This window comes from Microcaecilia unicolor, chromosome 5 (genome assembly GCF_901765095.1).
Source record: "Microcaecilia unicolor chromosome 5, aMicUni1.1, whole genome shotgun sequence".
NCBI lineage: Eukaryota > Metazoa > Chordata > Amphibia > Gymnophiona > Siphonopidae > Microcaecilia > Microcaecilia unicolor.
This window is the reverse complement of record NC_044035.1, coordinates 43,342,002-43,367,671: the sequence shown is the minus strand read 5'-3', so window position 1 is coordinate 43,367,671 and position 25,670 is coordinate 43,342,002. Positions and strand designations below refer to the sequence as shown.

The 25,670-nt window shown below is 44.4% G+C and overlaps 1 protein-coding gene across 2 annotated transcripts in view; it reads right to left on the bottom strand.

Annotated features, from left to right (window-relative positions):
- LZTS2 (leucine zipper tumor suppressor 2) overlaps window positions 1–25,670 on the bottom strand; it is a 251,618-nt gene that overhangs the window by 65,105 nt on the left and 160,843 nt on the right. Inside the window, exon 1 of one of the 2 annotated variants that reach the window (XM_030204780.1) lies at window positions 15,126–15,248. The exons of the other annotated variant lie outside the window; for it this stretch is intronic. The gene's annotated coding sequence lies outside the window, so the exon portion shown is untranslated. Of the gene's footprint in view, window positions 1–15,125; window positions 15,249–25,670 lie in introns of those variants that run through there. 2 annotated transcript variants of the gene reach the window in all.

Sequence of the window (25,670 nt, the reverse complement as noted above, 5' to 3'; positions counted from 1 at the left end):
AAGTGAACACTAGAATAGAATCCAAGCCACTTTTAGTAAACAGGTAAATACCTGTTTTTCACTGTGAAGAATGACAGCGCTATGAGACTTGCAAATTGGAAATGGCTAACTGCAAACATCTAACATGATATAAAGCAGCTTGCATAGGAAAAGGCAACACGTCCTCCCAACGATGGCAAAAACAGTAAATCATATCGGAGACAAAGTCTGTCTCCCCTCTCCCACCCCCATCTTAAAGGCTTGATACAATTCTAAAAGCTCTGTAGAAAAAGATAAAACCTGCAAAGAAAAAACAAAAAAAAAAGAAACCAACCCAAAAAAACAAAAACAACAACAAAAAAAACCAACAAAAAGCAGTCAAATGTGAATCTGAGATCTGTTTCCACAACATGCTAAAACACAGAGGACTCTACCCTTCATAATTTTGGGAACTCTATTGAGCATGGCTTACTATACAAAAAGCAATTGTTTCTGTCCCACTGTAAACTCAGTTTATACATAAGGTTACAAACAGTGCAGAATCCAGGGCCGACTCAACTGTTAGGCAAGACTAGTTGGTCACCTAGGGCAACAGCTTCTGAGGGGCATTAAAGAGCAGCTGCAGTCAAAACAAAAGAATAGATCCTGAGCACCACAGAAACTCAAAGAACCATCACTGCATACTTTACCTGCAGAAAGGGTAGGCAATTTTCAAATAGCCCTTTTACCCGGGTAAATGAATTGCTGATGCCTCCTACTCCTCCTCCTCCTCCTGAGAGTTGAAAGACAAGTTTGAAAGTGACACCTATGGTTTTCTCTGATCCACAGGCTGTCTCGAGTCCTAATCATATGACGTGCTACCTGACACCTTCTGTTTCTCTGACCAACAGTCTCATAGACTGCCCCGAGTCATAATCATGTGACGTGCTACCTGATACCTTCGGTTTCTCCGACTGACAGTCTCATAGACTGCCCCGAGTCATAATCATGTGACGTGCTACATAAGATGACCTCTTCCAAAAGACCTTTTAAATGTAATACCGGTGTTCTTCACCAAAGGAGCAGGTCATGCTCCTCTGGAGAGCTCCTTGGGGCAAATGCTAATTTCCTACCATACTTTGCCCTTCTTTTTTTAATCTTTATTGTTCTGCCCCAATATTTTTTCTCTGAATCCCCTGACAATGTCAAGTCTGTGTTGTCTGGCACAGTTTCTCATATGACCTCATCTGTATGTCAGATCCCTGTTTACTATACCGTGAGGCGACTACACCCTGTCACGGGTCGTCCAACATACTGCAATTCACATTTATGTATTACTACTTCATCTGCCAGCGTGGTAAGCAATTTAGTTTCCGTTGGCTTACTAAATTGTCGGTCATTACGTTCAAAAACTATTCTTAATAGTCTCTTGCTTTCTACCCAAATCCAGGTGCTCTGCTTTCCACCCTGCTGGAGCAGATGGCAGGGGGAGGGCTTGGCAATTGTTCTCCCTTTGACATTCAGCACAGGAAATTTCCCCTTCTGCATTTAGCTATTCTGAACTGCATGTAATTAATATTACAGACCCTTTCTCTCTACATATTTTAGCTGATTGTCCGCCAACTACAAATGCTGGTTTATGGGACTCACTTGTTCAAACACTGAGTGAAGCAGTTATTCGTTACTCTAACCTGTTAATTGTTGCGGATTTTAACGTTCATGTTGATGACCCCTTCTTTGCATTTCTTATTCAAGATTTCGGCTTAACATGTTCCTATTCCTACTCACGAGGTGGGCCACGTTTTGGATTTGGTGCTCTCTGGACCACACTCCGACTTTCCTGTGGATTCTATTACCACTACTCCTCTGTCCTAGACAGATTACTTCTTCTTTCTTCTTCACCCACTAAATCAAAACTCTACTGGTACTTCTACTACTATCCCTACATCTTGTCTATCATGACCTTTAGAAAGCTTCATCGGGCTGACCCGAACAACAGCATACCGCTGGCTTCCTTTCTCCCCCAAAAGTTTGAAACTCTGCCCTTAGAAAATCGGTCACAATGTTGGGAAGACTCGCTACGTAAAGGATATTGACCTTACTGCACCAAAATGTCTTGCCCTATGTACTTCCAGGTATAAGGCCCTCTGGTTTAACTATGGCCTAGTGCTTGCTAAATGGCACCTTTGTCATGCAGAGCGACAATGGCATAAGAAATGAACCCCTGAGGCTTGTCTTTCATGTAAAACTGAACTTCAGACCTTTAATTATCAAATCTGATTTTGGCTTTGGCATCAACCTCAACCCTTTCTAGAACTCTTTATGCTCTGGCATCTCAACTTTCTCAAATTCTCCTTGTTTCTACTACGAATCTCCCAAAAGCTGATGCCTTAGCTGACTGCTTTGTCAGTCAGATCAGGCTATTGCAAACTTCTTTGTCTACATCATTGATAGTCCCATCTATCCCCCCCCAACCCAGACTTCCTCTGATAACACCATTTCCTCACGATGGTCATCTTTCACTATACCAACGCGCTCTGTTTTATTGAAAACGCTGTCCTCCATGAGGTCAACAATTTGTCTGTTGGACATTGTCCCTGTAACTCGGCTTACGTCCTTAGTTCAAAGACTTCTACTTTTTGTTTATAGTAACATAGTAGATGAAGGCAGAAAACAACCTGCACAGTCCATCTAGTCTGCCCAACAAGATAAACTCGCTACTTTTTGTGCATACCTTACCTTGATTTGTATCTGCCATTTTCAGGGCACAGACCGTAGAAGTCTGCCCAGCACTAGCCCTGCCTCCCACCACCGGCTCTGCCGCCCAATCTCGGCTAAGCTTCTGAGGAGCCATTCCTTCTGAACAGGATTCCTTTATGTTTATTCCACGCATTTTTTAATTTCATTACCCTTTTCATCTCCACCACATCCCGTGGGAGGGCATTCCAAGTATCCACCACTCTCTCTGTGAAAAAATACTTCCTGACATTTTTCTTGAGTCTGCCCCCCTTCAATCTCATTTTATGTCCTCTAGTTCTACCGCATTCCCATCTACAGAAAAGGTTCATTTACGGATTAATACCTTTCAAATATTTGAACGTCTGTATCATATCACCCGTTTCTCCTTTCCTCCAGGGTATACATGTTCAGGTCAGCAAATCTCTCCTCATACGTCTTGTAACGCAAATCCCATACCATTCTTGTAGCTTTTCTTTGCACCACTTCAAATTCTTTATACATCCTTAGCAAGATATGGCCTCCAAAACTGAACACAATACTCCAGGTGGGGCCTCACCAACGACTTATACAGGGGCATTAAAACCTCTTTAGATTGTAAGCTCTATTGAGCAGGGACTGTCTTTCCATGTTCAAGTGTGAAGCGCTGCGTACGTCCGGTAGCGCTATAGAAATGATAAGTAGTAGTAGTAGTTCTTCTGCTGGTCACACCTCTCTCTAACAACCTTCTAGCTATGGCCACTGCCTTGTCACACTGTTTCATTACCTTCAGATCCTGAGATACTATCACCGCAAGATCCCTCTCCCCGTCCGTACGTATCAGACTCTCACCGCCTAACATACAAGTCTCCCGTGAATTTCTACTCCCTAAGTGCATCACTTTGCATTTCTTCGCATTGAATTTTAATTGTCAAACCTTAGACCATTCTTCTAGGTTCTAAAGATCCTTTTACATGTTTTCCACTCCCTCCCGGGTGTCCACTCTGTTACAAACCTTAGTATCATCCACAAAAAGGCAAACTTTACCTTCTAACCCTTCGGCAATGTCACTCACAAATATATTTAACAGAATCGGCCCCAGCACCGATCCCTGAGGCACTCCACTACTCACCTTTCCCTCATCCGAGCAAATTCCATTAACCACCACCCTCTGGCATCTGTCCATCAACCAGTTCCTAATCCAGTTCACCACGTCGGGTCCTATCTTCAGCCTGTCAAGTTTATTCAAGAGCCTCCTGTGGGGAACTGTGTCAAAAGCTTTGCTGAAGTCTAAGTAGATTACGTCTATAGCACGTCCCTGATTCAATTCTCCGGTCACCCAGTCAAAGAATTCAATGAGATTCGTTTGGCATGATTTACCTTTGGTAAAACCATGTTTATATGATGATTGTACAAAGCCAGTCAATAGGTCAGATTCCAGTTTCCTGGAAAAATGCCATTATTAAACTTCTTTTGAAGAAGACTTCTTTGGACGCTACTGTCTTTTCTAACTACCAGCCTGTATCAAATCTCTCCTTTATTTCCAAACTTCTAGAGAAGGTAGTTTTCGAGCAACTGCCTACACATATTGAGAGCTCACTTATCCTTCATCCTAGACAGGCAGGTTTTCATCAGTTCCATAGTACTGAGACAGTAATTGCAACTCTTCTCAGTGAACTTCACGAAATCCTAGATAATGGTAATATTGCATCGATTGTTTCACTTGATCTTTTGGTAGCATTTGATTTAGTAATTCACTTCTTTTGGAATGGCTCAGATTGGCCATTCACATACTGTGATTCTCTGGTTTACCTCTTTTTTTGACCACAGCACAAATCAGAACCCCCTCCCCCCCCCAATCCCTGCACATAGCTCCACCTCTAGCAAAATGTGTCACGTAGAACTGAAAGCTTTAAAAACACCATCAGTACAGCATCATGGACAAATCACCTTCCATTTCCTGGAAGATGGCAGTTTCAGGTTTATGCTGAAATAGGAAAGGGAATTTTTTATTTTTTTGTTACATTTGTACCCCGCGCTTTCCCACTCATGGCAGGCTCAATGTGGCGGGCAATGGAGGGTGAAGTGACTTGCCCAGAGTCACAAGGAGCTGCCTGTGCTGGGAATCGAACTCAGTTCCTCAGGACCAAAGTCCACCATACTAACCACTAGGCCACTCCTCTCCCATATGAATGTTTTTTTTTTTGTTGTAATTATTTAACCTATTTGGAACCCTTCTGGTCTGTACATATGAACAGTGGTTGAAGAAATCAGTGCATCACACCAAACATCATATCATCTCAAAGCTTTAAGAAAAAAAAATGTTTAGACAACATTTGAAAGAATGATAGAGAGGTGGGAAAGGAAAGAGTTTTGAATGCTCTGACTATGGTATTACTCCAGAAATTTAAAATGACATTTGGTCACATCCAGTATGATAAAAATACATAGAAAGGCAAGAGAGGTGAATGTTTGGGACAAGGAGATCCCAAATCACAGCTATCAGATTACTGTGTTTTACCTGAAGATCTGACCACGTTTCCCTATTATTACAGAGTCAATATTGGCTCCCTGTTGAACAGTGAATATTGATCAAGTTGTTGTTGTTGCTTACTTTCAAGGCTCAAAGGATAGGGACTCCCTCATTATCTGACAACCCTCACCATTCCATATGCATCCACTCATCTTCTAAATGATTATTGTCCGACTCTTCCCAGTCCTAAATCCACACAATTGGTCCAGGTTTTCTACTTTATAGCCCCTTCTATCTGGAAGTTCCTCCCTCTGAACATCTGTGCTGATCTTTCTTTTAAAAAAGTTAAAGCCACTATAAAAACTAATTTATTATTAGTTTCAGTATTTATATATCGCCTAGATGTAAGCGGTTGACAATTTTCTTTTTCAGGTACTTGGCTTTTCCCCCTCAGAGTTTAACGTGATTTCATACACGTTCACGTTGGCTGTTTTCACCGCCTTTCAGTTTTCCTTATTCCTGCCTTCCCTGTTTGTCTCTCCTCCCTTTCCCATCCTCCCCTCCCCCATTCTAGCCTACCCCCATACCTTCTAAGTATGAGTGTCTCTGGGATGTGTGTACTAGTCTCTCCTGTTATTTTTGTAGTTCCTTTCCAAATGTTTTCACTTATATACACTGTCAGCTAGCACATTTGCTTATTTCCGATCTGAGGAAGAAGGGCAACCTTCGAAAGCTAATCAAGAAATGTATTATGTCCAATAAAAAAGGTATCATCTTATTTTCTTTTCCATGTTTTATTTTGTTTGATTTCTATTGATTTCCAAATTTGGAATTTATGTAGTAGTCTGTACACCACCTAGATCTGCTAGTTAACCCAGGCAGTACAGCAAGTTCTAATAAACTAACCATCAGAATTCACTTACTGTTAGAGAGGAAAGAATGCTTATTCACAACAGAGAGTTGCACGGGGACAGAAATTTCACTCATCTCCTCCTGTCTCCACTGGAATCTATCCCATCTCCACCCGTACCTGCTAAGATCCATTCCATCCCCAAAGATACTTCTAGCACTAAGGATGCAAATTAATAAAAAGACTAACTGAAAACCACAACAGATTTGCAAGGAGGTGTATTTTTGTTCTCCCCTCCCCCGAGCTCACTCTATTTCAGCCCCCATCCCATCAGTCCTCCTCTCTCTCCCTTCCCCCATCAGACTCTTTGCTGCCGGTCCCCTCTAAAGTTTAATTAGCATCAGGCAATGCTCTTGGCCATCTGAATGGCTCAAACTCTTACAGGAGAGAGCCCATAAGTGTAAAGTATTTGTGATCTCTCTCACACCCCCTCTCCTCAGCTGATCCTCATCTGGCTTAATTATTTTTGCTGCTTTGACCTCCAAGTATCTGGACAACTCCACTATACCCTGATCAATCTCCCTCCCTCCCCCCACCCCGCCCCTCACCTGCAGCCAGTCTCTCCAGCAGATCCTGGCTCAGGTCAAGCAGCCATTAACCACACTTTTCCTCTGCAGCAGAAAAATGTCACAGGCCAATAACATACACAGGTGCCATGCCTGAATATATATACATACAGTATATTAAACTCAGGGTTTTATTATACAAAAACAGAACCAGACTTTTAACCATGCTCCAGTCATCATTCCTCCGTGAAGGATTCCCCTCACTCCCCATCAGGATCTTCTCTCCCACACACCTAGAAACAGCACCTTACTAAAATTAACAGGTGCCTGCCTCTCCATTTTAAGCCCTGTCCTTACAGCTGGAATACCTGGGTGGCTTCTCTCTGTAGTCCAATTTGGTCCAATAAAAGGCTCTACCAGATAAAACTTGCCACACTTTGTATCAAAGTCCCCATTCTGTGCACTGCTGGCCACACCACCCTCCCCCATCCACCCACCCCCATCCTCCTGTGGGGCCTGCACTAACTTTATTCAAGCTCTGTCAAGTTTGTGATATGGAGAGAAATGAGAAGAAATGTCGACACTATCCCCAAACTTCTATGTGTAAATTTACGAGTGCACCCAATTTGATTAAACATGTAAACAAAGGGGAGACGGTTGATGTAGTATACCTGGATTTTCAGAAAGCTTTTAACAAAGTTCCTCATGAGAGACTCCTGAGAAACTTAAAAAGTCATAGGATAGAAGACAATGTCCTTCTGCGAATTAGAAATAACCAATTCCTAATTCACAGAAAACAGAGGGTAGGGTTCAACGGAGGGTGAATAGTGAAGCGCCGCAGAGATCTGCACTGGGACTGGTGCTATTTAACGTATTTATAAATGATCTGGAAAACGGAACGACAAGTGAGGTGATTAAATTTGCAGATGACACAACACTATTCAAAGTTGTCAAAGCACATGTGGATTGTGAAAAATTGCAGGAAGACCTTAGGAAACTGGAAGACTGGGCATCCAAACAGCAGATGAAATCTAATGTGGACAAATGCAAAGTGAAGCACATTGAGAAGAATAATCCAAACCATAGTTACCCAATGCTAGGGTCCACCTTTGGATTCAGCACTCAAGAAAAAGATCTAGGTGTCATTGTAGACAATACACTGAAATCTTCTGCCCAGTGTGCCATGGCGGCGGCCAAAATAGCAAACAGGGTGCTAGAAATTATTAGGAAAGGAATGCAAAATAAGACCAAGAATATTACAATGCCTCTGTATCGCACCATGGTGTGACCTCACCCTGAGTACTGCGTTCAATCTGGTCGCCGTATCTCAAAAAAAGATTTAGCAGAATTAGAAAAGTTTCAAAGAAGAATGACCAAAATGATAAAAGGGGATAGAACTCCTCCCATATGAGGAAAGGTTAAAGAGGTTAGGGCTCGTCAGCCTGGGTGGTGTAGAATGGGTGAATTGATTTTTCATACGTTACTGTGGGGACATTCAGTGGCACTAACCGGTGAAGAAAGGCTAAAGAGGTTAGGGCTCTTCAGCTTGGAAAAGCGGCAGCTGACAGGAGATATGATTGAGAAAATCCTGAGTGGTGAATTGATTTTTTTTCACTCTTTCAAAAAGTACAAAGATTAGGGGACACTCAATAAAATTACATGGAAATACTTTTAAAACAAATAGGAGGAAATATTTTTTCACTCAAAGAATAGTTAGCTCTGGAACTCGCTGTTGGAGGATGTGGTAACAATGGTTAGCCTATCTGGGTTTAAAAAAGGTTCGGACAAGTTCCTGGAGGAAACATCCATAGTCTGTTATTGAGATTGACATGGGGGAAGCCACTTCTTGTTCTGGACTGGTAGCATGGAATATTGCTACTATTTGGGTTTCTGCCAGGTACTTGGATTGGTCACTGTTGGAAGCAGGATACTGGGCTAGACAGACCTTTAGTCTGACCCAGTATGGCTATTCTTATGCTCTTATGAGCGCTGTATACAGTGCAATTCTGTCATCTTAATTGCCCCTAATTTCCTGAAAAGTCTTGCTTTAGAGCGACAGTCTTTTCGCTTTTCTTGTTTTTTTGACATCAATCTCTCTATTGTCCGTTCTGCTGCTTGTTTGAGTCTCTGGCATACTACGGGCAATGTGTATCATAGTAACATAGTGTATGCTGGTCTCTTTCTGGTCTGTCTCCAACACAGCATCCTTAGCATCTCGAGATAAAAAAAAAAAGAAAAATTAAAATCAGGCTTCATTAATCTGCCAGAAAACCATGGATCCTCAGGCGCCATACGCAGATAAATAGGCTTTAGATAACGTGGGCTTACTGGAGTCTTTCAGAAACAGAAAAGAAATTCAAAGCCCTACTTTTAATCAACTTTTCTCCTCTCCTCCCTTCCCATAATTTTTTTTCACCCTTTCATTTCCTGTACATTGCTCTCTCCCAAAGATAAAGAAAGCTAGTTTCCTTCAAAGAGGGCTCAAAAACTGATGAAAAACTGAACTGAAAACATATTAAAAATGTCACAGCTAACAACAGTCTCATAAAACAATCACGATTGTTGGTTAGGCCTGAATGAGGTCTCTACATTAATTGACCAGTCAGGGGGAAAAATGAAATATTTTGAAAGAAAGGCACTTTAATAAAATTTTAAAATTCCTTCCAGTCAAGCAAAAAGGAATATAGGTTAGAAGAGAAGCATTCTCTTTTCAGTGTTAATTCACTCTTGCTTATTTAATCTACCAGAATATCTTTGAACTTGTTTTCTTACCAGAAATATTAAATAAATAAATAGCCTGCCTATTAACTAGGCAGGTAACAAGAAACACAAATTAAATTAAAAAAAAACATTAAAACAAAACAAATTAAAATAAAAACTCTCATTACATAATAACAAGAAAAAAAAACAACCAAACATCCCTAGTAAAGCTCAGCTGTTTTCCTCATGAAACACACCGCACCAATTTGCTTAAAGTCACAGCAACACAAGTGATAGACTTTGAACATGGCTGGGGGAGGGGAAGCTCAGAAGCAAGACAAGTGATAAAGCTTGCACATGTGTGGGGATACAGGGCAACTGCTGAAAGCCATCAAGGAAGAGTGACTGCCTCTCTCTGAGTCACTAAAACCAGAAAGCACCAAAGCTATGTTGTTTCAACCAATTTCACTATTGCTTACAGAAGAACTCTTCTGAAGGTGGGAGAGAGGAAAATTATTCAGAGAAACTAACCAACCCAATCTTCTTCCAAAACTCAAATTGCTAATCAACCCTCAAAAAGATATTCAATGCATCTCTTCTGTGCGACTGCTATTGAGGATGACACCAACTTCACACCCCTCTGTGCCAGTTCCTACACTTGTCTAAACACAAAAGGCGTCCTGCTGTTGCAGGCGAAGCCAGTTTCTTCCCCTACCAATGGTACAGTCCCAGAAAGAGGAAGCCCAATCTGCCAAGCTGGGACTGGCAAATGTAACTTTGTTGTCAGGAACAGGCCTTCAATTTTGATATATACACAAGCTTCAACAATAACTTCTAAAAAGTTATTAACAGGGATCCTTCAGTACGAACCCATGGCTTACCCATAACAAGCCATGTACATTGTTTCTTTGTTCTTCAGGGGCATTAAATTTGCTCTCCCAGGTTGTTAAATAAAACTTACATTCAAATGATCACCCTTACTTATAAAACTGGTGTACCTCATGGTAATGAACCTTCTTTAATACTATGTCTATTACTAGACAATGGTTAGTGAAGTGGGCTGAGATCCTGAACAAATGGGTTCAATTCCCACTGCAGCTCCTTGTGACTCTGGGCAAGTCACTTAACCCTTCATTACCCCAGGTACAAAACTAGCACATGCTTGTTTTTTTTTTTTTTTGTGAAACTGAGCAAGCACGAGGGAGGCCCATTCCCTGTGCAAAAAAACAGGTATGTGCAGGAGGCAGGCCTCTGCCATATATGCTCAATTTTGTGAAAACCGAGCATGCACAGGGATGGGGACCTTGCATGGCAGCAGCCTAAGAAAAGCGCCAAGATTTGGCTGGAAGAGGAGCTTGGGGCCCCAGCTAGCTCAGTATGTGGGGTTGTACAGGGGAATGGAGTAGGGCAAAATTTTCTGACCCTTCACTTTGGGCTCAGGCCCCCACAAACCTGAGGTTTGGCTATGCCCCATGCAGAAGCTCATTGTGGGACTTCATTTGCCTAAGTTAAAAAGGCAGGGCCATGTGCAAGAAACAGTTCAGTGCTAGGGATAGACAGGTCTGTCAAAAGGTTCTTCCTACTCACTCTTCTGTATTATGTAAACTTCTCATTCTTTGGACTCCTTCACTGCAATCTACACCTTTCAGGTGAAGGGGAGGAGAGCGTAAGTTTGAAGTTCAAAAACTACTTTTCTTCTATTTGTGAAACCACTCTACTAAGAAATTTTTCAGCTGTGGCAGCCAGACAAAAGGGCCTTCCCAGATGAGGATGTGCAGACAGGAGATTCACACACCTTGCCATCTACATTCTCCTGGGCCAATGATCAGGACTGCAGAACTAGCGCACAAAAATAACTTTTCAATGCTCAACGTTAACAGCATGCAAATTATATGTGCTCCGTGCAAGGAGGAGGAACATGCCTGATGCATGCGCACAAGAGTTTTGCGGTAAGCAAAGGTCTTCTGCGCATGCCCATTCAAACCCTGAAGTGCGAGCACACATCAGTGCTGTTCTTCTGCTCCTTAAATTTAAGCTTTACAATTTTTTTTTCACTTGAGCTTATATTTAAGTGCAGAAAACAGGTGCCAGTGCATGCTTGCACTTTTGATTTTGCTTGGACTCGCACACACTTGTTCCTCACCATCTGCCTCAAGAGGCTTGCATGGGCTTCTTTCAAATAAATTAAAACTGGCAGATTTTAAAAAGGAAAAATCAGGAGAAATCCTCACTTCTAACCTCTCGACGCTACCTCGGAGCTGGCAGTAGGTTTCTAGCATTATGGCAGGGTTTTTGTGAGCATTGGGAGGGAATCGCTGATAACCTCATTTACAGCATTCTGCGCACATGAACACTGGCGCTAGTCCAGTGCTAATTGCCTCTAGGGTCGGCATTAGGTTTTGAGCATCAGCCTATCAGTCTGAGAGGCTCCACAAACACAGTGACAGAGGGAAGGTTCAGGAACCAAAAAACCTAGACATTAGGATCTACTGACCCTCCTCCATCAGAACAGCAGAAAAAATTATCTTCCTCACCAAGACAAAAAGCACACAAATCAACCATCAGTCCTAAAAATTAGAAAATGTTCTTTGCCTTTGATACATGGAGATATCTGGTGCTATCCCTTTTCCTTATAATCAGCATAGTTTAAAGTATTTTAAAAGGTTTACCAGCTTCACACAGGGTGGTCTAATTAAAAAACATCCACTACAATTCTCAAATTAGACAGGTCCAGACAAGTCCATTAGAAGGGCTGGGGTGGGGGGGGGGGGGGGGCCTGTAGCACCTCCCTCCTGCCCTCTCTTCATGGCACAAGTCTTAATCCATTTTCTTAAACTTAGCACAAGGAGAAAGCGAACCTGCTCTGCAAGTCAGTTAGGCTGAAAGAAAATCAGAGTTCCCTCAAGCCATTTTTTTAAACGATTAGCAAATCTATATGCAAGCTAAGAGGGCAAGGAAAGTGGACTAAAACACTTTCTTCCAAGAATAATCTCCACAGGAATCTCTCACCAGCTGTCAGGAAGGACATTGCAGCTGTGCTTGGACCTTTAAATAGGCCACTGTCCTAACTCCAAGGCTGCCAGAAAGTTACTAGCCCATCTTAGAGAAGGTTTCCAACTTGGTATGCCTCACCCTCAAATAAATCTGGGGGTCGATATGCAAAGCAATTTAGTCAGCCAGAAACAGCTCTTAACCAGTCAAGAACATAATATCCATACTGGGTCAGACCAATGGTCCATCTAGCCCAGTATCCTGCTTCCAACAGTGGCCAATGCAGGTCACAAGTACCTGGCAGAAACCCAATTAGTACCAGCATTCTATGCTACCAATCCCAGGGCAAGCAGTGGCTTCCCCCATGTTCATCTGAATAGCAGACTATGGGTCTTTTCCTCCGGGAACTTGTCCAAAACCCATATAAGCTAACTGCTGTTATCACATCCTCCGCTAGTGAGTTCTTAAGTATTCTGTGTGTGAAAAAATATTTCCTCCTTTTCGTTTAAAAGTATTTCCATATAACTTCACTGTGTGCCCTCCTAATCTTTGTACTTTTTGAAAGAGTAAAAAAAAAAAAAAAGATTCACCACTCAGGATTTTCTCAGTCATATTTCCTCTCAGCTGCCTTTTTTCCAAGCTGAAGAGCCCTAACCTCTTTAGTCATTCTTCACTGGTTAGTGCCACTGAATGTCCCCGCAGACTGCTAAACTTAAAGCCAGCTATTTTATGGGTGGTCTGTGGGCAGAGTCGGCACTTATGTGGTTAAGTGCCGATACTCGGCTAAATTGGACCGCATAAAATGTCAGTCCTATCTTTATGTGGTATCACTTAAGTGCATTATTCAGCATTTAACCACATAACTGCACAAGAGATAGCCAGCCACATGAACCTGGATATTCAATGCCGGTGCCTGGACACTGTCTTCCAGCACTGAATATCTGGTAATAATGTCGGTGGCAGCTAAAAAATGCTCACTGCTGCCGACTGAATATCGGCCGACTGGTTTTCAGCCATGTCCACTTTCATTCAAGAGTCAACCAGACTTCCACCCATGTTTCAAAGTTTTAGACTACCTGGATGATGTCTGCCAAAAAGCAATTCAGAGACAGGGCTTCCCATATTTCCACACATCAGTACACAGCGTTGGGGATTATTGTCTTACCCACCAACATTTTTTTTTTTTTAGCACTCTTCTGCTGGATCAGGGGTTTCAACCAACATCACATCAGCATTTAATGAGAGGAACCTTAACAACATTACATCCCTGGATGTAAGTTGTTATTACTACAAGCCTGTTGAAAGTCGAGGGTGGAGGAGGGTTGGAGAAGGCAGACAAGCACTTTTATACAGCACATGCATTAAATGAACCTGACACTGGCATTCATATGAAACCCCAGTCCCAGCTATACCCCCCCCCCCTCCACAAGAGTTTCTTTGGAAGAGCGCTCTGCAAAGCACAAGGAAATATTTTTTGGCCCTATTTTCTGTTCTTTTAGCAGTCACAACGTTTACATTGGAAACTTGGGGGGGGGGGGGGGGGTTGCTGCATAAGGATACAGACATTTAGCAAACGTTAGGAACCATTTACTTAGCCTTTTAGCTACTATTCTGCTGGGGAGAGGGGTCTTTAAATTAGACCATAAGAAGTTACACAAAAAGTTGGGGCTACAGCTTCATTGCAACCGATGCATGAGTTCAGAACACAAAAAAACAAATCTCAATCACGTCGTATAACCTTACTCCAGGAGTCTCTCTCTCTTGATCACTAGCAAGAATGGAGGATCGGATGTAGTCCCCACACCCCAACAGAACCCAGAGGCAGTGGGCACGTAGAAAATTAGGGGGCGACTTGTCCGGACATGTACTCTGGTGTGCCTGTCCCGCAAGTCCAGCGGTGCTGCAAACCAAGGGGGAAGGAAGGACTTTCCAACCGGGACACGGTCGGCGGCAGGATACAGGACAAAAGCAGAGATTCAACCGCCCGCCCGCCTCTCCTGAAGAGGAGAAAGAGCGATCATCACTGTAAACAGAATCGGAACACGGAGGACTCGGGAGTCTAAACACCCGACCCAGCCTGCAAGCAAGAGCGTCACGCCTGCACGGCCTTTTCTTCCCAATGTCCAGATCGTTTTAATTGTGCTGCAAAGTTCCTGGAGCACAATTCTTCTCCTGCAGAAGCCCTGAGAAAGCGATGAAAGGGGGCTGTGGAGCGCGAGAAACTTCTTTAAAAAAATAAAAGGTCCCGGCTTCATCTGGCTTTCCCAGACAATTACAACAGCAGCGATCTGCACTAATCCAGTCCAAACCCAGGCCGCCTGCACTTCGCGTCCGTCACCATTGAAACTTTATCTGCTTTTATAGGTTCATAAATGCAATTCCTTCTATTTGTTCCAAGACCGACCTCTCTAATTCGTTAAAGATGGGGAAACTGCGTGTTTTATTGTTGCAATTTAATGCGATGCACTGGGGAAGGCTTTGGATAACTTTCCTCGGGTTTGATCCCAGTCCTGCAAGCCTTGGCTTTCCCTCATGTTTTAAGTCCCTTTCAGGGGTGGGGGGGGAAGAGTAGATTTATTTTCTCCGGGCGGGATAGCCACGGACCCTCACAAAGCGCTAGTGACAAGACGCAGAGCCTAAGGCAGCCTAGGGGGGGGGGGGGGGGGGAATGGGATCATGCATTTATTTCCTCCAAAATCAGGCTAGATCGTGTCGGAGCCCCGTGATGACCCGGTTCGGTACCGCTGGGATAAGGGTTTCAGATTCCCAGGAATCCATGCCGAGCCCGGGCGTGCAGGCTTGTTTTACACTAGCCCCATTCATTCGCCACGATCGCCTCCATGCAAGCCGCCCCCTGCCCCCACCCGCTTACCTCTGCTGCCTTCCTCCATGGCGTCCCGACAGAAAATGACAAAAAATTAAGCCCTAAAGCAGCTCGTCCTCCACCAATTGATGCTTTCTTCCGCTCCTCCAGCTTTTCGAAATAACAAAGATGTGCGATCTGGCTGGTGGTGGGAAGTACTAGTTAGCAGAAGTGAAGTTTGTAGACCCTGCCCTGCAGCCCCTCACATTTCCGTCCGCCCCCAGGCCAGCCCTTCAGCTGCACAGCATCCAATAGGGGCTGAAAGACCCCTCAAGGCCGACATTGTCTGATCAACTCCCTGGTCTTTGCCTATAGCAGGGAGAAATTTAAAGTCATACTTTTAAAGTTAATCCACTAAAATGGTCTATTCCCTCACATTCTTTTTTTTTTTTTTTTTATTTATTAACCTTTATTTTTATACATTCAAGTGGAGTAATAGCATCCGCACTATTTGAGCAGGCAAAAGACACATGTTCTAACAAGACGTACATAAGAACAGCCACATTGGGGCAGACCAATGGTCCATCCAGCCCAGAAACCTGCCCCCAGCAGCTGCCAACCCAAGTAGCAGCATCATTCTATGCTACCAATCCTAGGGCAAGCAGTGGCCTCCCCAATGTTCCTTCAAGAACCCATCCAAACCTTGTCCAAACCACCGCCACCACATCCTCCAGCAACCAGTTCCAGAGCCTAACCGTTCCCTGAATGAAAAAAAAACACTTCCTCAGACCTGCTTCAAAAGTATTTCCAAGCCACAATGACCCCTCACCCAAGCATGTTTGAACATCTGGGATGTTCACCCCTAGGGGCCTGTAAAGGTACCTCAGAATTTTCAGAGAATCAAACCATCCCTATCTACAAGACTCTAATGACCAGGCAAGAGATTTAAGCACTACTACTACTATTTAACATTTCTAAAGCGCTACTAGGGTTACGCAGCGCTGTACAGTTAACAAAGAAGGACAGTACCTGCTCAAAGGAGCTTACAATCTAATGGACAACATGTGAAGTCAGCTTACAATCTAATGGACAGTATGTGCGGACAGACAAATTGGGGTAGTCTAGATTCCTGGGTAGAGGTGAAATGGTTAGGTGCCGAAGGTGACATTGAAGAGATGGGCTTTGAGCAAGGATTTGAAGATGGGCAGGGAGGGGGCTTGGCATATGGGCTGAGGAAGATTATTCCAAGCATAGGGAGAGGCAAGGCAGAAAGGGCGGAGCCTGGAGTTGGCGATGGTGGAGAAGGGAACAGAGAGAAGGGATTTGTCCTGCGAGTGGAGGTTTCGGGTAGGAGCATACGGGGAGATAAGGGTAGAGAGGTAGTGAGGGGCAGCAGATTGAGTGCAGCACTGGCAATACAACTGGAAATTATGTTGGGGCACGGGCAGACTGACCATTGGAACAACAGCGCAGTGTCTGAGGGCACACAGCCATAGGGGACCCAATCTCCCCTAGCTTCCATCTAATGTAATCAATTTTGTTAAGAAGTTAAGGGACATGGCCCTTATTGCCTGAGGACCTCAGAACATTGTCAGTTCACCTCTGTGTTAGGGCCACATGCAAATACTGCTTAAAAAGTGGCATCATTGTGGCACACTAGCTTTCCTTTGCTCTTCTAGTGCTCAAATCATTGGGATCTCTGAACCTCCTTTCCAACCCCCCCCCCCCCTCCCTCCAAGTTTTCTGAGCTCTGTCATCTCCTGTCAAGAAAGCCTACCAGTCTAGGACAGAAACTGAACATCAAGCACATGCCCTTGTGATTTGGGGGGGGGGGGGGAGTTAAATTAAGATTTCACACACAGTAATATGCAAAGCAGTCAAGAGACCTAGATTCTGGAAGAATACTTCAGAGTAGTGCTGGATTTTTGAAACTACACCCGAGTTGCATGCTGGTAATAAACAGAGAAAGCAAATGCACTCGATCTGCAGCCCCCCCCCCCCCTTACCTCTCTACCCTCTTCTCCCCTTACGTCCCTACCCATAACCTCCGCTCTCAAGACAAATCCCTCCTTCCAGTACCCTTCTCCACCACCACCAACTCCAGGCTCCGCCCTTTCTGCCTCGCCTCACCCCATGCTTGGAATAAACTCCCTGAGCCCATACGCCAGGCCCCCTCCCTGCCCATCTTCAAATCCTTGCTCAAAGCCCACCTCTTCAATGTCGCCTTTGGCACCTAACCACCATACCTCTATTCAGGAAATCTAGACTGCCCCAACTTGACATTTCGTCCTTTAGATCGTAAGCTCCTTTGAGCAGGGACCGTCCTTATTTGTTAATTTGTACAGCGCTGCTTAACCCTAGTAGCGCTCTAGACATGTTAAGTAGTAGTATTAGTAGTAATGTTAAAAATACCATGAGGTGCTAGAAGCCTAGTTGAAAGCCAAAAAAATTCAGTAATATTTCTACATTTATGAACTTTATCTTTCATAAGTAAATTACTCACTGGTTTTGCAGACAGCATGCTATGATCTGGTAGATTACTGTTTCTTGTTTTTCACCTTACAAGTTCAATCATAAATATATACACGTTAACCCCCATTTAATCATTTTTGAAGGCTCAAGCTCATTCAGATTTCTGTCTCGGCCAGAGCACCCTGTGCTCCCCCTCCCAGCTCACACTTTTCACACTTAGAATGCCTGTCTGTCTTTTTACCTTAGTTTCCTAGAAGCTGAGAGAGCAGTTTCAGCTCAGCTGTAATCTCAGGTATGTCACAGCACATTGTGCAGTCAGCCAGCTGCCCTGCCCTGGGCTAGGTAGTGTCTGCTTGTCCCTTAATCACACAGTTTGAAATAGAGCCACCAGACACAAGTCACCTCTCTCTAAAGAGGAACAAGAGAAGCTGGTAGCTCAGAGAGGTCAGGACCCATTGTGATGTCACTTTAACATTTTGAAAGTTGCCTTGTTATTGGTTGAGATCAAGACTTTTCAAGATTTCCCTGCCATTGGTTAGCATCATAATCACATGCAAACTTCTATACTGCAGAAGAAAACCAGGCATTCTGAAATGTTTACAGATCTCCGGGTTTTCTTTTTCAATCTTAATTTGGAAATGTTCCCAATCACTTTTAGTAAAATAATGGACTTGGTAAACTGAAATTCTAGTTTCATGCTCCTGGCAAAGTATTTTCCTTCACCACATATTGACTAATTATTCCATAAGGCGGTCATTTTAAAGAAACCCTATCACATTTTGGATGTGCATATACACATCTAAAAGTAAATACTAGGCCTAATATTCAAAGGATTTATGAAAACTTTGAAAGCTATGGTCATCAACTGGCCTCGTTGAAAATGTAATCCCCTATTAGGGATCACTGAGAGAAGTATCCCTTGTTGAGAGTCACACTGGGGGGAGTGATTGGGAGGTCCCTGGGTGGGAAGAAGCCCAGCCCATGGGAGTGTCCGTGAAATAAAATGGAGAGGAAAAGTACCCCTGGAGAGAAGAGTGGCTGGGGAGGTGGAGTTAAGAGATAATAAAAGTGAGTGCATGCAGTGGAGGGAGGAGGAAAAAGAAAAGAGGCAGAAGGGGGCCCTGAGAAAAGAAAACAAGGAGTGAAGGGAAAGGTTTGGGGAGCCGGGGGACTAGAGTTAAGGAGAGCCCGTCCCAGTGACCAGGGTGATTCCAGGAGAGTGAACACCGCTACAGAGGGTCAAACCAAGAGGGTTTGAGCCCATCAAGGGAGTGCTGAGGATTGGAGAAGAAGCAGATATTGAGACCATGATTACTCAGCGCAAACTGCGCAGGGGAACTGTATATAACTGTACGTATTTATTGCCCTGATTGTCCCTGTATATATACCTGGAAGTGAAGGAGGCAGGATTCCCTTTTAGGAACCATGGAGGAGATAGAGAGAGGTTGGATACATAATGTGCTTAAGGACGGTTTCCTATTGAATTGACTGGAGCTGCTGGTTGCAGAATTCAAATAATGGGTTCAAGTTATTTTGTTATAAGCTACTGACTGTGGAGTATTCATTTCGGAGTAAAACTGTATGGTTATCCCATCAAGCCAGCCTATGTGTAACTGCCAGTTTTGCTCCCACAGGGGGTTTCAACCTGAATTGGAGTTTCCTGGGAGAGAGAGGACTACCCACTAACACTTCTTTCCCCAGGTGGTGGGCACAGTGCGCCAAAAGAGTGACTGAGCGAGGGTCCGACGGAGTGTGCCCTTCCTGGAGGCTCCAGCCCACTCGGACCCTGAAAGTGCCCAGGCAAAGGGGCATTACAAAAAAGTGTACCTAAAATTTCACTAAACTCTTAAATTTAGGAGCATAACAAGTGGGTGGCAACAGAGGTGGATTTAGGAGAGGGAAAAGAAGTTAGAAGCTTAGCACTGATTTTCAGTACTACTACTACTACTTAACATTTCTAGAGCGCTACTAGGGTTACGCAGCGCTGTACAATTTAACAAAGAGAGACAGTCCCTGCTCAAAGAGCTTACAATCTAATAGACAAGTGAACGGTCGGTCCGATAGGGGCAGTCAAATTGGGGCAGTCTGGATTCACTGAACGGTAAGGGTTAGGTGCCGAACGCAGCATTGAAGAGGTGGGCTTTAAGCAAAGACTTGAAGACGGGCAGGGAGGGGGCTTGGCGTAAGGGCTCAGGAAGGTTGTTCCAAGCATAGGGTGAGGCGCGGCAGAATGAGCGGAGCCTGGAGTTGGCGGTGGTGGAGAAGGGTACTGAGAGGAGGGATTTATCCTGTGAACGGAGGTTACGGGCGGGAACGTAAGGGGAGACGAGGGTAGAAAGATAGTGAGGGGCAGCAGACTGAGTGCATTTGTAGGTAAGAAGGAGAAGCTTGAATTGAATGCGGTATCTGATCGGAAGCCAGTGAAGTGACCTGAGGAGAGGGGTGATATGAGTATATCGGTTCTGGCGGAATATGAGACGTGCAGCAGAGTTCTGAACAGATTGAAGGGGGGATAGATGGCTAAGTGGGAGGCCGGTGAGGAGTAAGTTGCAGTAGTCCAGGCGAGAGGTAATGAGAGCGTGGACGAGAGTTCGGGTGGTACTAGGCTCATAAATCCAAGCAAACAAATGGCAGGCCTAAATTTATCAGCATAACTTAAGTTCCTAAATTAAAATGAATTTTCAGCTGAAAATTCTGAAGACATTCTTCTTCAACAAGGCCTACAATGAGAACCAATAGCCTCACATAGAGGCATATTTTCAAAGCACTTTGGGAGGCTAAGTTCCATAGGTTTCTATGGAACTTTGGGAGGCTAAGTGCTTTGAAAATAAGCCTCTTAGTAAGTCACCTCACCAACCCACTCAATTATGAACACGCAATCTCTACAACTACCCTAATCTCCTTCTTCTTTCTTCCCTTCCCCATCACTACACATTACTAACTGTATCTAATATCCTGAAATGAAAATGTTAACAAACCTATGTAAGCCACATTGAGCCTGCAAATAGGTGGGGGAATGTGGGATACAAATGCAATAAATAAAAAGTTATGCTCCCAAGTTTGGCTGAAAATAAGGAACACACTCAGGAAGATAACTTAGGAGAATAAATTTTGGAGTGCAGCATTTTCTGAATATTGGGCCCACTGATTTTAGAAAGCTGAGATACATGTGTCCAAAACACAAATATATGGTGTTACTGTCCAGCTCAGTGCCCAGTGCTACTGGCATGTATGACTTCACAGTCACTTAAACCTCCTCCTCCTCCAGTAGAAAACTTTACCACTAGGCAAATCTTCTTTATTGCAATTCTCTCAATACACAAAGAGAATCCAATTTACAATTCAGTTGCTTGTAAGAACTGTGACTATTGCAACATGGAGTCTGTACCCAGGCACCCCAGAGTCAAGGAGAGGCCAGAACTGGCATTGCTGAGATGCAAAGCTGTAAACTCAAACAGGGAGAACAAAGGGAAAATGCCTTTTACAGCAATGTAAGGGTGTGGGGGGGGGGGGGGGGGGGGGGGGAGAGAGAGAGAGAGAGAGACAGTGAGGAGGAGGAGAAGGAAAAGGTAAAAAAAAAAAAAAAACCCTTGATTGGCCACAGTGCAACTAAGAACAGTCAGCTTCTACAAAAACTGCTAGCACATGGCATGCAACCAGACTAACTGACTGCTGCTAAGCCAGCCAGGCCAGCCTGCCTGGCCTGCCCTGCACAGAAAAGAAAAAGGGCTGCCCCTAGTTCAGAGCCAACAACCAATAGGAATGAGCTCACAAAGAGCCAATCACGGAACACTGCAACTATAGACAGGGAGAGGGGAAGCCCTCCCGGCAACAGTGCTGTCCATATAAATAACATTCTCATTAAATATCTCTCTATATAAAACGCACCTCCAACGTTCTAATGAAGCCGGAAGGATGCCTGAAACCGGAAGATGTAGTTGTGTAGATCGCTTTTTCCCCATGAGTGTCTGTCCCACCCTCGCGTCACAACGTGATGACGTCGAGGGCGGAGCATCGACACCGAAAGCTTCATTACAACGCTGGAGGTGCAAGGAGGAGTGGCGAAAGGGACAAGGCACAGGGGCGGAGGCGGAGCTACAAAGAAAAACAGAGCATTGCGACCAATACAACACGAGTACGGGCACAGGGGCGGAGGTGTACCTTCAAAGGAAAACAGAGCATCGCGAACAATAGAAGAACCTGGGTAAGAGCGCACAGCGAACGGGAACGTTTCACTGAAACTGGAAGGAAGCGAGGGAGGAAAGCAGCCTGAACGTGGGAGGGAGGGAGGGAGCGAGCCAGCCTGAATGTGGGAGTGGGACTGAGGGGCCCTGAACGTGGGAGGGAGGGGGGCCACGACCCTGAAAGGCGGAGGAAGGGGGGGCCCCTGCGGCACACTCTCATTCTTTCTCACACACACACTCTCATTCTCACACACACACTCTCACACAGTCTCACTATGTCACACACACTCACATATTCACTCTGTCTCTCTCTCTCACACACAGTCACTCTCACACACACTCTCTCTCAAACACACACACTCCGAGGAAAACCTTGCTAGCGCCCGTTTCATTTGTCTCAGAAACGGGCCTTTTTTACTAGTATACAATAATGCCCTCTACTCCCATAAATATGCACACATGCATATGGCATGGGGGTGTGGTCTGGGCATGTGTTCGGTGGGACTGGGGCAGGCCTAAAAGATACATGTGGATTCCCATTTCAGAAGGGGGAATGAACATTTGTAACTACCGATATCATCACAAGAATTTACATCTGCTCCTGGGGAGGTCTATGTTCGGCAGTGGCATAGCTACAGGGAGCCTCAGGGGCCCAGGCCTCCTCATTCCTGTCTCAGACCCCCCAACAATGGAGGCCAGTCAGGTGCCTGCGTGTCTGTGCAGCCTCATCACAGATGTTCCAGGTGCAGGCATCTCCCCTTTTCCCTCCCAGCGGTCCTTCAACCTCACCTCCATTGTGACACTGCAGTGATTGAAGAAGGGCTGCCTTGGAGCATCAGCCTTCCCTGCAACACACCCCATCCTCCTCTAATGTAACTTCCTGTTTCCACCCACCCCCGTGGAAATAGGAAGTCACAATAAAGAGAGCGGTGCATGTTCCAGGGACGGCCAAGGCTTCAAGGCAGCCCTAAGGAGGTTAGATTGAGAACAGGAGACAGCATGAAGTAAACTTTCTGAAAACAATTAGGTTAGTCTCCCTTTCCCTCTCCTCCGCAAGCGCAGTCATCATTCCCATTCACCCAAAACAAAGCAAGCAAACCTATGAGCTGCTCTATCCACGTTGTCACTCTTTATTGTTGGTAGCACTTTTATTTGATGTCACTTATACTTTCAAACATGGCAGCTTGTGGAGCATACGGATGTATATGGAAGAAGTAACGGTTTAATTGATTAGAGTAGAGTTTTAAATCATAAGGCATTATTTAGAAGTATACCAAGCAGTACTCACACCTATATGCCTATTCGCCCCCCCCCCCCATGTTAACTCTGAGGCACCCCCCCAAGCCCCTGATGGTAGGAAAGCAGAAGCATAGCCAGACCTCAATTTTTTTCGGGGGGGGGGGGGGGGGGGGAGGCTGAGCCCAAAGTGGAAGGACAGTATGCAGGTCCCGGGGGGGGGGGGGGGGGGGGAGGGAGGTATGTGTGTGTCAGCGGAGGCATAACGAAGGCGTGAACGTCCTTCTTTCAAACATTTTGGACGTCCTCAACTGCCCCCCCCCCCCCCCAGGGATGGCCAAATTTCAAGGGAGTGGAGTGGCCTAGTGGTTAAAGCACTGGTCTTGCAATCCAGAGGTGGCCGGTTCAAATCCCACTGTTGCTACTTGTGATCCAAAATCCAAATAAATAAAGGGGGTGTCGGAGGCATAGCAGGCATGGACATCCTTCTCACAAACATCCACATTTTGGACGTCTTCAACTGCCGTCGCAGGGACAGAGGCATAGCGAAGGAGGTCCTTCACCCATACTCTATTAAAAAAAAAAGACGAATGTTTTTAAAGTTGTTTTTTTCGGGGTGGGAGGTGGTTAGTGACCACTGCATGCCTTTTTCCATTCAGTTAGTGCATCAGTTAGTCCACTGCAGTGCCCCCTAGGGTGCCCGATTGGTGTCCTGGCATGTCAGGGGGACCAGTGCACTACGAATGCTGGCTCCTCCCACGACCAAATGACTTGGATTGGGTCGTTTTTGAGATGGGCATCCTCAGTTTCCATTATCGCCGAAAACTGGGGATGACGGTCTCTAAGGTCGACCTAAATGCTGAGATTTGGGCGTCCCCGACCGTATTATCGAAACGAAAGATGGACGCCCATCTTGTTTCGATAATACGGGTTTCCCCGCCCCTTCGCGGGGACGTCCTGCGAGGATGCCCTCAGGACAACTTGGGCGCCCCGTTCGATTATGCCCCTCCACGTGTTTTAATGTGTTTATTTCTCACACTGTATCGTAATAGTCCAATTACTAAGATTCAATTTGGCTATCCCCAAGTTTACCTTATGCTTATATTTAGTAATTTGACTATTGTTAAGCTGTTAACAAACGTTTTATGTCAAACTATAGCTGTCATACCATCGCCTTGGGTGACTCTCTCATGTCTCATTACTTCTACTACTTATATCCATTACTTATGGTGGGAATGAAAAAACAGGTGAATAGGAGTTAAAAGCAGCCTCAAATAAGTGGACTTTTAGCCTAGATTTGAATATGGCCAGACATGGAGCTCAACATACCGACTCAGGAAGTCAGTTCCAGGCATGCAGTGCAGTAAAAGGAATGGGGTCTGCAGCAGGCAGTGGAGGAGAAGGGTACAGATAAGAGAGACTTACCTGATGAATGGGATTCCTGGGGAGGGGTGTAGGGAGAGAAGAGCTGAGACATACTGAGGAGGTGCAGAATGAATGATTGAGTCAATGAGAAGAATCTGAACTGTATACAGAAACAGATAGAAAGCCAACGAAGTGACTTGAGACGAGGGTTAATGTGAACATACGAGTGAAACTGGTGGAATATAAGCCAATTTAGTGGGAGACCTGTGAAAAGCAAGTTATAGTAATCTAAGCGTGAAATACGAGTGTGGGTAAGGGTTTTGGTAGTCTGTTCAGAAAGGAAGAGATGAAGTTTGATGATGTTAAAGAGAAAGAAACGACAAATTTTAGCAGTCTGTTGGATATGTGCAGAGAAAGAGAGAGAGAGAAGTCAGCATCTCTTCATAAAGAAGGTCAATAAATCCCAATAAAAAAATAGTTTGGGCAGGTAGCTTAGTGTCACCAGAAACTGCACTATATTAGTCCTGCTTTTATTAGTCAAAACAGAACTACAGTGTGGTCTCACCTATCAAAGATAAGCAGGTGTAATTATACACACTGTAAAAGATTGCCACATTAAATTGAATATGTAATAACAAGGCCAGATAAGCATTTAAAAAACACAAATCTTGCACCATAACTGACTCCTTTTTATATCTGGGTGAAAAATCCTACAAACATCAATACCTAGGGTAGAAGATCTCCCTCAAAGATGCTTATTTAGCAAATTAAATCAAATACCATTACGCTAGTGCTGAAAAAAGCAATGTGAAACAAGTGGGAAAAGTTTTCAGAGGCATGGCTCCAAGAATTCTTTCCAACATAAATGTGTACAAGAGGTGGTAAGGGCAATGACAATGCATTTGATACACCACCTTTCTGTATTTAATTCATTTATTTCAATCATTTCTAGCCCGCCTACAACTGAGCATATACACAATAATAAAAATCACAAAACAATATAGAACGCATAATGCCTGAATCAAATACCTCCACTAGCAGTGAGCCACTGTCTTAACAATTTCATCCAAAAAATGCACGTACAAACAGACATGCCTTCAGTTATCTTTTAACGTCTAGAAAATCAGAAAGCAATTTTAAATATCTGGGCAAGTAGAGTTCCGCCGAGGCGGAGGAACACTGAATCCCATGACAAAATAACAAGAACGAAAAGAGTGGCATTATGCTACGTTAAAACTAAGGAAGCAGCATTTTCTATTGCTGGTCCTTCACTATGGAATGGTTTGCCCAAACATTTGAAGACCAAAAAGAGTGGGAAATAGACCAGGCTAACCCAGAAACTAACGAGGAGACTTCA